The 14,490-nt window shown below is 39.6% G+C and overlaps 1 protein-coding gene across 2 annotated transcripts in view; it reads right to left on the bottom strand.

Moving 5' to 3' along the window:
* Positions 1-14,490, bottom strand: part of CYYR1 (cysteine and tyrosine rich 1) — a 153,353-nt gene that overhangs the window by 28,015 nt on the left and 110,848 nt on the right. The gene's annotated exons all lie outside the window — the stretch shown is intronic.

Here is a 14,490-nt window from a genome sequence, read left to right as displayed (position 1 = left end):
AAGATGAGTCCTCTGGGTTAGAAGTCACCCAGAATACATACTGGTCTAAATAGTTGATTCAACCACACTAACAGTCACCGAGATAGTGACAAACTAGGCAACATTTCAGTCTATTATACATTTGGTTGTTATGAGTCGGTGCCAACTTGATGGCAACTACCAACAACAATAGGCAAATGGTTTTTTTTAATGATTATTCATTATAGCAAATGCCTCTTTAATCACTTTAATCCAGGAGTGGGTAAATTAAGGCCATGGGTCAGAGGCTGACCCCTAGTGGTTGTCTAGAAATGGTGTTATTTGAACAGCCCCCCAGTTTGTGTGTGATTTGTGGCAGCTTTAGCAGGTTCCTCGTGGTGCAATGGGTTGCACAGTTGAGCTGCTACTTATAAGGTCAGCAGTGGAAGCCCCCCCCCCCGCTACTCCACAGGAGAAAGATGATACTTGTTATTACTGTAAAGTTGCACAGTCTTGGACACCCATAGGAGCAGTGTTACTCTGTCATATCAGGCCACTTGACTTCATGTAACCAAAATGATGATAGTGAATTGGAGTTATGGATAGTGTGGTAAAGTAGAATTCCTTAATACAGCTCTACTATCCATGTCACCGTAACTCTCACCCAGTGATAGGGCGGGGCTATGCAGCTGGGCATGTGCAACATTAGTAGAGCAGGTCAGTTTTAGTTCCCACTCCCCAGCTATAAGGACGAGCCCTCTCCGAAGCAGGAACACAGAGGAAGCCCGTGACCTTTAAGAAAGAAGAACATGTTTAATATCTCTATCTGAAGTGGTGGAGACTAAGGCTAGAGGTGCCAGAGGCTGTGTCATGGACACCTTGAAACAGAGCAAAGGAGCCAGGGCCAAGGCAAGGATACCATGAGAGAGAACAAAAAGAACAGCACCGAGACCATGAGGGGAGAGAGAGAGAGAGAGAGAGAGAGAGAGAGAGAGAGAGAGAGAGAGAGAGAGAGAGAGAGAGAGAGAAAGAGATCGTGTGGCCATTGCAACAAATTATGGAGCCCAGCAGAGAAGCAGAGTGTTGTGAGCAGAATGGTTGGTGTCCAAATAGGATAAAGAAGGATGGACAGTGGAGTCAGGACTGACTTCTGCCTCAAAATAGAAGTTAGATTCTCCTTCTCCTTTGGTAGAAGTGCTCCTTGCTTGAAGGAGTCAGGTGTGGCCTCAGCACTGTTTTCTCAGGGAGTATAAGTGGATTGTGGTTGACTATTAAGCTAGAGATTGACAGTTGCGCCCACCCAACAGTACCATGGAAAAAAGACCTGGAAGTCTACTTCTGTAAAGATTGCTTTTGTGGTTCATTGGCATAGGTGAATGGTTGTGAGAGAGAAAGCATTGCTCACAAAGCTTAATAGAGTTGTTATCATCTAGCATCTTACAGAAACAATATAGTGGTTTCATTTAATACATAAATGAATAAATTAATATTGTTTCCCCCTAGGTGCTACTTTCTAAAATAAAATGCCATTGGTTATGATGTAACAAAATAAGTCATAGGACAGGTAGTACAATTAGTACTAGCAATTCTAACATTCTATGGTGTCTAGAAACACTTCTAATTTCAATTATTTAAATTTTATAAGATTTGAATTTTTGCGTGTGATAAATTCTGCTAATCTTGTTTTTTGTGGTAGTTACATAATTACACGTCAACTTGTTAAATAGGTTATAGGGGTGGAGTCTAACCGGTCAATGAGGTCGTAGCCAATGAGGCCTCTGTGTGGATATGGTCTACTCCTGAGGACTCTGGGAACTCCTGTCTTCCTCCCTGGAGGGCAGGTACTCACTGCGCTCCATCTTCCTACTGACAAGCCACGTGGAGTTTTGAGGATGGCAGCCAGAGCCCTGGAGCTAGAGGAGCCATATTGAGAACCTGCCAGTGCTGAGATCCAAAAGACTTCAACCCATTGGCCTGTGATCTTCCTGCATTTGGAGTCTTTGCATGTATTGTGTGAGTCTAAAGAGGAATTTATAGACCGGTATCGAACATATGAGCCAATATCTGATTTATGGCCTTGAACTGGACTGAGCTGAGATGTTTTCTTTTTTTTTAAAATAAATTTATGAATAAAGCAAGACCTTTATGCAAACATTCTCAAGATGTCCTTTTTAAGGAAGTATGCCTGTTTTACCAAGTACCAGAAAGCCTTTTGAGATGTTTTCTTAGCATACAATTACTCTTTAATATAAAGTTCTCTCTTATACACATATAAGTCTCTCTGAATGTGTACCCTGACTAACCCAGTCTATATATTTTTGATGTGAATCTAACAGAAATCACTCATGTTTGTTTCATTGGTCTAAAAAACAATCTCCGCAGATATGTGCAAGCATCATTGCTTATTGCTAAGTGCAATATATGGAACATTGACTACTTTTTGATAATGAAACATTTTAAACAAAATTATAGGTTCAAAGTTTGTATCAAAATGAGATTTTAGAATATATATTAACTATATTTTAATATAAAGTTAACTTTTAATACCAAATTCAGAAATAATACTTTCTTTGATACAGTTTCAGAAATGAAAATGATGCAATGATGTAACAATGTAAAAGCATGTAACATTGCAGCAATTGTTGCAGTATCGACAACAGCACTCCTATGCAGAACCTTAAAGCATAATTTTACATGGGTTTACATGTAAATACATGGTATTTATGAAAAATATTGCACATGAAGAGTTCCTGTGTAGTATTTCTTTTCTTCCCCAGCATTTCCCAAATTAGCAAAAACATCAATCATAATTTAAAAACAAAACAAAAAGTCATGGTCCAGTTGGTTCTGATTCACGGCCACCTCCTGTCTCAAAGAGAAGAACGGCCCCCCACGGGGTTTTCAATAGCTGATTTCCCAGGTCCTTCCTCTGAGCTGCCCCTGCGCACACTGCAGACCCTCATGGATCCCTGATGGCGTCTGATTGCCTGCCGGCCTGCTGTCTGCCATTTCAGCAGTTTGAAACTGTGGGAGAAACACCGGGCTTTCTACTTCCATAAGGAGTCCCAGCCTTGGAAACCTATACGGGCAGTTCCACGCTGTCCTATAGGGTCACTATGTCAGCAATGACTCGATAGCAGTGAGCTTTGGTTATGGTCTTCCAAGGTGCCTCTGGCCTACTTCGGAGCCCCAACCTTTGGTTAGCAGCCAGATGTGGCCACCCATTTACACCACGTACAGGATCCCATGCAATAAAATCTGGACATGGGGGGAGGGGGGGTGTTAGGGCGAGTCATATAGGACCACAGAGTTCCTGCCACATAGCATTTGACCCACGGTCATCCCAAATAAATAGACACTCTGATAGCTGTGATTGGTGGATTATACTGGGATTTCACCGCCAGAGAAGGGAGTGGCTATGTTTATCTCTGAGATGGTGATTTAGCTTTTGTTGATGGGTAAACCAAGAAGGGGCAGCCTACCCCAGGGGAAAATGCTTACTATTACTTATCTAGACTACCAGTGGGAGATTCCACCCAGTGCTGTGCTAGTAATCACGCATTTTTTACAGAGGTTATTTTCAGTTCTGACTCTGGCTGTGTGCTGTAGGCACCTGGATTTTAGATTTTGTCATTTTGAGCATTCTTAGCCAGAGTTATGTGATTTGGAAAAACACCTCTAAGGGGCTGGACTTTAAGCACACCTTTGGTGGATTACAAGGAACTGAATTACTCCTTTGGATTTAAAGCTGCAACACTCCAGTGTGAGAAGCAGCAGATTGCTGCTATCCCAAAGGCATGGTTTTGGAAGTCAGTGGGCTTCGGTTCAAATCTCTTGCTTTGAGATCGTCCAGTAATTGGCAATTTAGGACGTTCATGTACCTGCTATTTTAATACTTTCTTTGCTTTTTGTGACATGTCTTAATCCTATGGACCTAGTGTTCCCCTTACTGATGATCATTGAAATTGCTTCCTTAAAAAGTGCTTTAAGTTTTTCACCATATAAGCGAACAGCTTTGCACTTTAATCTAAAATGCTAGTGGTTACACATTGGCTGTGACCCACACACATGGTTGGCAGTTAGAAACTACCTCAGAGAGAGAAAGTCTGGGCTTCCTAATCCAACAGTCATGGTATCTGCTAATGTGGTAATCTGTGGTATAGTGAGTCACATGGTAATCTCAAAAATCCACAGGGGTTCGCCATGAGTCAGAATTGACTCCATGGCAGTGATTTTTTTCTTACTTTAAAAAAATGTATGTATTTTTTCCTTTTTCCAATAGTACTTTAAAATCAATACCATTGAGAAAATTACTGATACTATTATTTGAATTACCAAATTTTTCATGGAGGTCATTTAAGTTATCTCTTAGCAAGCTGATAATTCTGCTTCTAAAGTGGATCAGGGAGATAATAAGTATAAACCAACCCAAATATCAGCCTAGGCACCTAATTTTACCACAAAAACTACATAAAAAATGTGCTGAAAAAAAAATCAGTTTATACAGAAATATATTATATATATATTAGGTATATGAATGGATTTAGAGGTCTCGTTTAATAATAAACACTAATCTAAGAACACTTAGGTTTTACAGTGTGGTCCTGCTCAATACTTGCATGCATGAAGTGATCACTGAAGATATGGTTGCTATAGCAAAGTGTGATAAAGAAATCAGAGTGCTCTCAGCTATCAGAAATAATAACTTTTGGGATCTTAAAAGCCTGTCTGAAAATAAATAATATCACTGAGGTGTCAGTTAAGTCCACATGGAAGGAACATATCAACCCATTTGATCTAAGGATTGTAAATAATAAAGTTCAAGATCCAAGGAGGGAACCACTGAACACCTAGTTTGCAGAATGTTATGGATGACAGTGACATCCCAAAGTGAATATGTGGAATCCCCAAGATGATCAAGCTTCCACGGAATACGCACAGAGCATCGAGGGCATGCGTGCCCTCAGATAGACTGCAGTGGAAAGCAGATGACTGCAGATCTAGCCAGGTTCAAATTTAACGTATTATTGGTTGTTTTCCTTTTGTTCTAGTTTCTTCTTTCTGTTGCTTTTTTTTTAATATTGAGGGTTTTCTGTGTTTTGTTGTTGCTGGATTTTGAGGTCTGATTTTCTGTCTATGAAACCCAGGACCAGTAAATCGCTAGAGACAGTAACCTAGGGTTATGGCAGAGAGTCTGGGAAATACTGAGGAACTAATAATAGTGAGCACAAGAAGGAGTAACTTGTTCTAAGACCGAGTGTGGTGATGCTTGCATAACTCTTTTTAATATATTCAAACCATTGAATTGTATGGTATGGGAATTTTATGCCAATGAAACTGTTTTTTAAAGTATTAGATATATTTAATGTCATATAACAAGCAGGGAAAATTATTGAAAATATTTCTATTAGAAGAAACTTTTCATGTGGAAACAACCATCTCTAAGAAGCACAAGTGAGTGCAATAAAACTTTTGGAAAAGTAAGTTCTAGAAAAGTGAACACTATTTTGAAAGAATGAACTTAAAATAAGCCTCGTTTCTATTGATACAAACATAAATTGTTTTTATCTTTCCATTAAAGAGGGGAACAACATTAAGAAACCTTCTTTGTTTATGGTAATTCAACTGTGATGAGTTAAGCAATGAAGAAAATCTCATTCTAACCATAGGCGGAAAGGGAAAGTCACTCATGGAAGAATGAAACTTGGCAATACTCTTCAGAGCATCTAATTTGCTCGACAATCTTCTCTTTTGACCAATGTATTAAAATCTAATACTCTAATTTTTAAAAAGGATTATTTTATCCTAAACTTATTGACAATCTATAAGGTGTATAGCCGTAAAACTATAATTGTGTAGCTTAAAAATTAGTAAAATGATCACTGTGTAGCTCTGGTGCTTTGATGCATAGAATAGTGAGAAGAGAAAAACTAACTCAGTGGACTGTGGTTATTAACAGTAAGAGTTAGGATTCATTTGTTTCACTTCTATTAGTAACAATAAAAAACAGGGAAGCCATTGGGAGGACTGAAACGTTTTTGAATGCAAAGGTGATGATTGATATGTAAAGCCCTACCTAATTCATAATAACAAGTTAGAAAACAAACAAACAAACAAACCCACAAACAAAGCAAAACACAATTACTGCCATCCTCAATTGTGACTTACAGTGACCACGTTGGTGTGGTTTTGATACTGTCCCTCTTTGTGGGAGGAGACAGCTTCAAGACAGAAAGCGACTTCCTGGAGAGCAGTCTGGTATTTGTCCCTCACTGCTACCACGGCTCTTACTAACACTAGTAACCCGGAACTAACAGCCTATCTACTTTAATATAAGAAACCTCTACTTTCAAGTGGTCATGACTGCTTAATAGCCCAGGTAGTATAGTGACTTGATCTGCATGTTGGCAGTTCAAAACCATCAATAGCTCTGCGGGAGAAAAACAGGGTTTTCTATTTCTGAACACAGTTAGTCTCTAAAACCCATGGTGGGGGCGGGGTGTGTGTCACTATAAGTCAGCATTGACTTGGTGGCAGTGAGTGTGTAAAATTTTGTGCACTAGAGTCACCAATCCCTCTGATGCTTCCTATAAATGCATATTACTTAAAAAGATTGTAAAATTAAGATATGAAGGGACTTCAAAAACTTAATGTTAAAGTACCCTTACTTTTTAATTCCATTTTACACAAAATTTTTGAAGCCCCCTCATAGGTTTTTCTTTCATTGCAGTTCCTCCCTTTCATAGTGCCACTTACCATTTCCTCACTCTCAGGGCTTTATAGTAGATGCTCTCTGTTATGTTCAGAACAAGAAAATGAGAAACTAATGTCTCCCTGAATAAAATTAGACTCAACCACTGTGGAAAAGACAGTTGCTGAACTCAGTATCTAGTCTCTGTGTTTTCTTGAGTTCAAAAACTTTTGATGGTTGAAGTGGTGCATCCACCATGACCAAGACCATCCACAGCCGTACAGTCTATTCTAACTGTAGCAACTCTACGGGACCGGGTAGAACTGTCCCACGGGGCTTTTAGGAACACAAGTCTTCAAAGAAGGAGACTGCTAGAACAACTGGTGGTGGCCAACCACTGAGTTTTGGTTAGCAGACAAGTATCTGAAATAAATGCCACACCTTCCAACGATCCTGAAATGTAGTCTTTTCATGAGAAAAAATTCTGGAGAATAAATGATAGTAAATCTATTCCCTGGCATCTCTAAGAAAGCATCCTTAACGTGGCCAGAAGGGGGGTTGGTCCTCTTTAGTTTCATCTTCACTTTGCTGTGTTTCCTGCAGTCTGAGTGAGATGACTGAGTTCTTCTATCTGGTCTTCATGCTGAGCCATGCAGAGAAGGCCAGATTTCAGAGATGGAGGAGGCATGAGCTTGATAAAGGGTAGATTCCTAATAACTATATGGGGATATTATATCAACCAATCGTTCCTATCTTTGGATTTCTTTTCCATGAAAGAAAAATAAAACAGTGACTTTAGGTTTATGCATGCCTGATATACTGGTATTATCCAGTATAAACAAAAAGAAATCTTCTCTTTCGAAATAGCAGTTTTAAAAAGCACACAGGTATGCTGAGATGTCTCTAGTAAGGTTTTCAAAAACCAAGAAAGCAAGAGACTAGATGTAACTTCTCAATAAATTGAGATCATTCATCTTACAGCTGCCATTGAATCAAATTTTATGACTCTGTGAGAGACCTTCCAAAAATCTCTACATTGTTCATATTTCAGAGTAGTGTACAAAATGACCATAAAATATGGCCCTGAATGTGTTGTGAATTGTGATGTGCCCTACACAATAACACCGCACCACTTTAGTTCAATAATACATAGTCTGATTGACGAAGAAAGCAAGGTTGCTCAAGCCAAGAAGCACCCCTTGGGAACTGGCCGGTGTGTACTTGTTATCTCTACCATCAAAACCACTGAAAAAGAGTCTGATTCCTGCATGACTTTGTGATGATACACACTTATAAATGAGTTCAGTGAAGAGCAAACGCTCATGATTAAATAATAGCAATATTGATAATGGCAATTGAATATTGCTTCCCACTTTGCGATTAGGTTTCACACACGGGCACACTGTGATTAAGTGACTTTTGCAATATAGTGAGTCGTGCAAGTACTTCGGTTTCCTGGTAAATGTAGCATTATTGTAGACTATACTGTAGTCTCACGTGTGCAAATAGCATTATGAAAAAGTTTGAAAAATTTTAGAATTACCAAAAGGTGACACAGAGACATGACGTGAGCACATGCTATTGGAAAAATAGCACCGGTCGACGTGCTTGCTCTAAGGTTGTCCTAAATCTTCAATTTGTAAAAAAAGAATTATCTATGAAGTATAATAAAGTGAATTTCAATAAGATGATTCCTGTAGATATGTAGATTTCATTTGTACTTATAAGCCCAAATGCTATTATTTAATTTCCTTTCCTGATAGCTTTGAGATAGCACTGTATAATGTAGAATATAATGTTCAAAATCCAAATGTGGTCATTTATAGAGAACGTTCTAGAATATCTTGTTATAGACATGAAAGTTATTCATTTTACTCTTCTCTAACAGCAATACTGAGTATTTCTGGTGAGTGACAGCAGTTTGAATACGCCAGCCGCTAGGCTGAAGGACAGGGTTTACTATTGCTGTAAAGAGTTACAGTCTCTGAAACTCACAGGGATCATTCTACCCTGTTCGATAGTGTCACTACGAGTCACCCTTGGCTAGATGGCTCTGTGTGTGGAGTTCTAGTCTGGTGAGTGAAGTAGGTTAAATATTGGGTGGTTAGCTAAATTAGCAGTTCTAATCCGCCAGCTACTGTGGAGGCAAAAGATGAAGAAGTCTGCTTTTGTAAAGATATACATACTTAGAAACCCAAGAGAGCATTTCTACTCTGTTCTATAGAGTCACTATGAGTCATACTCAACTAGAAGTTAGTGGATAAACAGAAATGATTGGAAAAGCAATCTTGACCACACGGACTCAGTCATCAGCAGATCCCCACTCACAGCAACCCCAGAGGATGGAGTAACATTGTTCCTAAGGGTTTCTGAAACTTTAAATCTTGAAGGAGCATCCAGACTCCTCTTTGTCCATGGGAGAGAGTATGCAGCCCATGTTTGCCCCACTGAAACAGGTTTAAGTTTTATTATTGTTTTACTATTGCTGTAACAGAAAAATCACAAATGAATGGCCTTAGTAAGCAGAAATTTTTTCCTACAGTTCATGAAGCTGGACGTCCATGGCTCTAGAGCAAAGCTCTCTGTGGCCTCCTCGGGGAGAAGGATTTTGCTTTTTTAGCTTTTGTTCATTGGTGACCTTTATTTGTTATCTATCTCCCCCATTTGCTTTTCCCTGTTCCTGTATATGATCAGCTCTTTCTGTATCTCAAAAGCAATTAAGTTTAAGACGCACTACACTGATGTCACCGCATTAACATAACAAAGAACATCCTATGTGCAAATGGGATCACATTCACAAGTGTAAAACATCCCTTGCCATCAACCATTGCCAATGGGTCCTTCTGATGACAGGACTCTGTACAATGGAACAAAACTACCCCACAAGGTTTCTTTGAAAATGGCCTAGCTTAAAGGCATGATGTCATGGATCAAATGATTGAATTTTGCAAAACCAACAACATATTCATTTTAAAAATCTTTTTTTTTTCAATATCTGCAATACCTGGACCTTGACAGATGGAGAACACAGGGATCAAATAGACTGGAAAGAGATGATGGAAAAGCTTAATATCATTAGTCAGCACAAGGCCAGGGCCAAGTGCAGAACAGGCAATCAATTGCTCTTATGAAACCTGAAGCTTAAGTCATTTTTAAAAGTACGCAAAAGTCAAAATGTATGTGCCACTTAAATTTAGAGACTGTCTGAAAAATAGATTTGGTACATTAATTACTGAGACCAGGTTAGTTATGTAGTGCTATAAAAGATCACACATGAAGAAAGCAAAAAGAAAAAAAATCATTAAAAGGACAGAAAATAATGAGAGAGAGAAAGGCCTAGCTGGATTTCAGATGAGGCCGAAATTTAAGTAAACGAAAGGAATCTGAAAGTAGCGGAGCTGAAGAGAGACTTTGACAGGGAAGTGCGCATGAGCAAATTAGCACAATGATATGTGGAAAGGCCTGGAATTAGAAAAACCAAAAGGAAAATCATATTTAGCATTTCTTGAATGGAAAGAATTGATTAAAATTCAAGCCTGGAGTTGAAGTACTGAAGGAGTAGATGCACAAAAAAATGAATGAGGAGGAATGGGGAGGAAATGAGTCACTCAGGGTTCAGTGTAGCAACAATGAAACTCAAAACCTTCCTCTAGTTCTTGAACGCTTCCTCCCCTCCCAATTATCATGATCCCAATTCTACCTTGCGGACCTGGTTAAACCAGAGGATGCACAGCGGTGCAGTGGGGATCTGGAAACACAGGGAATCTAGGACGGATGAACCCCTCAGGACCAGCGGTGAGAGCGATGACACCAGAAGGGAAGGGGGTCTAGAAAAGGGAGAACCGATCTTGGAGATCTATGTGTAACCTCCTCTCTGGGAGATGGGCAATGGGAAGGTGGGTGAGGGGAGACACCAGGCAGTGTAAGATAAGATAAAATAATTATTTATAAACTATTAAGGGTTCGGGGGGAAGAGGGGGGCGGGGAGGGAAAAAAGGAAACAACTGATTCCAAGAACCCAAGTGGAAGGCGAATTTTGAGAAAGATGAGGGCAACGAATGTATAAGGGTGCTTTACTCAATTGATGCGTGTATGGATTGTGATAAGAGTTGTATGAGTCCCAATAAAAAGATTTATTAAATTACAAAAATGAATGAGGCAGAAACAGAAGATAGAAAGAATATAAAGTTACTATAATTACAAAAACAATTAGTGGACATTCAAATATTTAAGGCACTAGTACATGCATGATCAAGAACTAATGGCTCTGAAGAAAGAAATCCAAGCTGTACTGAAGGCAGTGGCAGATCTATATCTATATCTACATCTACATCTATATCTATATCGATATAAATTCCAGAAATTGATGGAATGCCAACGGAAATGTTTGAATAAATTAATGTAGTGTTGGAGGTGCTCACTCATTTATGCTAACAATGTTGGAAGACAGAAAAATGGCCAACAAACTACTAGAAGAGATCCATGTTTGTATTATTGCAACAAAAGGTGATCCAACAGAACTCAGAAGTTACCAAACAATATGATTAATATCAGATATAAGTAACTTTTGCTGAAAGTAATTTTAAAACTGAGAAATTGTCAGAAATTCAATTCACGTTCAAAAGAGGACATGAAATGTGTGTTATTATTGTTGGTATCAGATGGATTTGGGTGAAAGCAGAGACTATCAGAAATATATTTATAAGTATTTCATTGACTATGCAAAAGCTTTCAATTGTGTGGGTCATAAGAGTTATGGTACATATAACACTGAAGAGAAAGGGAACTCCAGAACAGTTCACTGTGCTCCTGTGTTACTTGTCCATGACCATTTAAACCGAACAAGAGGAAATAGCATGGTTTAAAATAAAGGTCTGTGACAGGCTTTATCTTTTAACAATACTTAGTCCATTTGTATGATGAGAAAATAATTCAAGAAGCTGGATTTATGAAGAAGAATGCAGTACCAGGACCAGAGAAAGAATCATTAACAACTTGCCATATGCAGATATTAAACCTTACTTGCTAAAAGCAAAGAGGACCAGAAGCACTTGAAGTTCAAAGACCACAGCTTTCAGTAGGTTAGGAAAACAAAAATTTCCACAAGAGGACCACTAAACAACATCATGATAAGTGGAGAAAAGATGGAAGCTGTCAATGACTTCATCTTACTTGAATCTACAACTAACTCTGTGAAGACAGCACTCAGGAAATCAAAAGAGGACTGGCCTTGGGTCAAAGATTTCTTTGAAGTGTTAAAAAGCAAATATTTCACTTTGAAAACTAAAGTGTTCCTGAATTCCTATCTCCTCACATGCATGTGAAAGCTGGACAATGATTAAGAAAGACACAAAGAATAATTGATGCTTTTGAATTATGGTGTTGGTAAAGAACACTGCAATTCCCATGGACTGTCAGCAGAATGAATCCATCTGTCTTGGAAGAAGTACAACCAGAGCGTTCCTTACAAGTGAGCCTGGGGTGATTTGGTGAAATAGAGCCTAGAGAAGTGCCTCATTCTTGATAAAGTGGAGGGTCTGTGAATAAGGGAAAGACCCTCAATAAGATGAACCGACACTCTGGGCTGAACAGAAATTATTGTTAGGATCATGCAGAACCAGGCAGTGTTTGGTTTTGACAGCACCAACCATCTGTATTGTACAGAAGCACACTTCCACATTGTCTCCCATGGAGCCACTGGTGAGTTCAAATTGCTGGCCTTTCAGTTATCAGCTGAGGGCTATCTACAGGTAAGGGTAGAAATCAAGCACAGTTTTGGAGTGAAGGACTGTTAGTCTAGGTAGGCTAGAGAAACAATTTCAGGGAGATGCATATGTGTATATGAAGAGCCTTGTATAAAAGGGCAGTTGAATATTGAGAAAACATCCCAGCCAGGTCCAGATCACGTCCATAAGTCTGATTCTAGCCCATATGTCTGGTACCAATCTATAAAGTCCTCTTCAGACTCACGAAACACATGCCCTGACGTCGACTGCAGGAAGATCACAGGCCAATGGGTAGGAAGTCTTGTGGATCCAGTGGCATTGTAAGAATCACAGTGCTGGCAGGGCTCTCCATGCGGCTTCTCCGGCCCCAGAGGTCTGGTTCCATCAGCCTCTCTCCATGTATTTTCTTTGCAAGGAGGTATCACAGGGAAGTGAGTAGAGAGAGCATGTCTCCCACCTCCAAGGAGGAAAATACAGAAGTTCCCAGAATCCTAAGGAGAAGGCCATGCCCACACAGAGGCCTCATTGGCTATATCCCAATTGGCAAGCTAGACTCCACCCCCACACTCTTAATCCTCAAATTGACACCCGATTATGTAACTACCACAAGGACTATTCATTTTCCACCATCAAACACAAGTCATTTTCTCTATGAATTTGATAACTTGCTCATTTGCTCCCACTTGGGTCAGTTGCCTATTCCTAGACCAGTAGAGAGATGGGGACAATTGAGGAGTTGAGTTCAGTGTCAACAATCAATACTAATGGAGGCACCAGTCAAGGGATCAAAAGACAAGCTGTATTGGGTAACTCTGCTTCTCAAGACCTCTTTACTGTGTTGAAAAACACGATTGTTACTTTGAAGACTAAGGTGCATCTGACCCAAGCCAAGGCATGTCCAATCACCTCGGATATATGTGAAAGTGGGACACTGAATAAGGAAGACAGAAGAATTGAAGCATTTAAATTATAGTGTTGGGGAAAAATATTGAAAATACCACAGACTGTGTGACAGTTACATTATTTCACGTTTACTTGATCCATAAGTGCAGGAGTGGAGTCTAGCCTGTCAGTCAAGTCACGTTTTGATGATGCCTCCTTGTGGGCGTGGCCTTCTTGTGAAGATTCTGGGAATTTCGTTATCCCTGGAAGTGGGCCATATTCTCTGCCTTGGTATTCCTGTTGACTAGCCATGTGGAGAACTGCACCAGCACTGAGAAGCTTCACTGCCAAGGAACCCACAACACATTTCACCCACCAGCCCGTGATCTTCCTACAATGTAATCATTGCATTTTCTGTGTGAGTGCGAAGAGGAATTCATGGACTAGTATCAGACATATGGGGTAATATTGGGTTTTTGGACTTGATCTAGACTAGGTTGGGATGTTTCCTCAATATACAATTGCTCTTTGATATAAAGCTCCCTCTTACATACATAGGCGTGTCCCTGGTTTTGTTTCTCTAGGCAACCCAGCCTAACACAGACTGCCAGGAGAAGAAACAAATCTGTCGTGTCAGAAGAATGGCTAGAGTGCTCTTTAGAGGCAAGGATGGGGAGATTTTGTCTTATATACTTTGGACGGTTGTCAGGAGAGACCAGCCCTTGGAGAAGGACATCATACTTGGTAAAGTAGAGGGCTAGTGAGAAAGAGGAAGGCTCTCAGTAAGATGGATTGACCGAGTAGCTGCAACATGGCTCAAATATAAAAACAATCTTGAGGGTTACACAGGACCAGGCGTTGCGTTGTTCTGTTGTACAAAGGGTTATTAAGAGTGGGAAGTGATACAATGGCACTTAACAACAACAACATGTTCAGGAACAGAGGCAGGAACTATACAGATCATGACATACAATGTAAACAACACACTCTAATCTTGTATGGTTGGAGTTATTAGGATTTCAGACTCAAGTCTGGCCCTATAAATAGAAGCTAGCATTGTAAAGAACTCCGGGAAGATACAGATTGTGTTTAGGCTGAGTAGATTAGAGGAACAAATCCATAGAAACTCATATGTGTATAAAAAAGAGATTTATATACAAGAGCAATTGAATATTGAGAATATATCTCAGCCCAATCCAGATCAAGTCCATAAGTCCAAAATTAGCACATATA

The sequence above is a fragment of the Tenrec ecaudatus genome, chromosome 2 (genome assembly GCF_050624435.1).
Source record: "Tenrec ecaudatus isolate mTenEca1 chromosome 2, mTenEca1.hap1, whole genome shotgun sequence".
NCBI lineage: Eukaryota > Metazoa > Chordata > Mammalia > Afrosoricida > Tenrecidae > Tenrec > Tenrec ecaudatus.
This window is presented reverse-complemented; position numbering and strand designations above follow the sequence as displayed.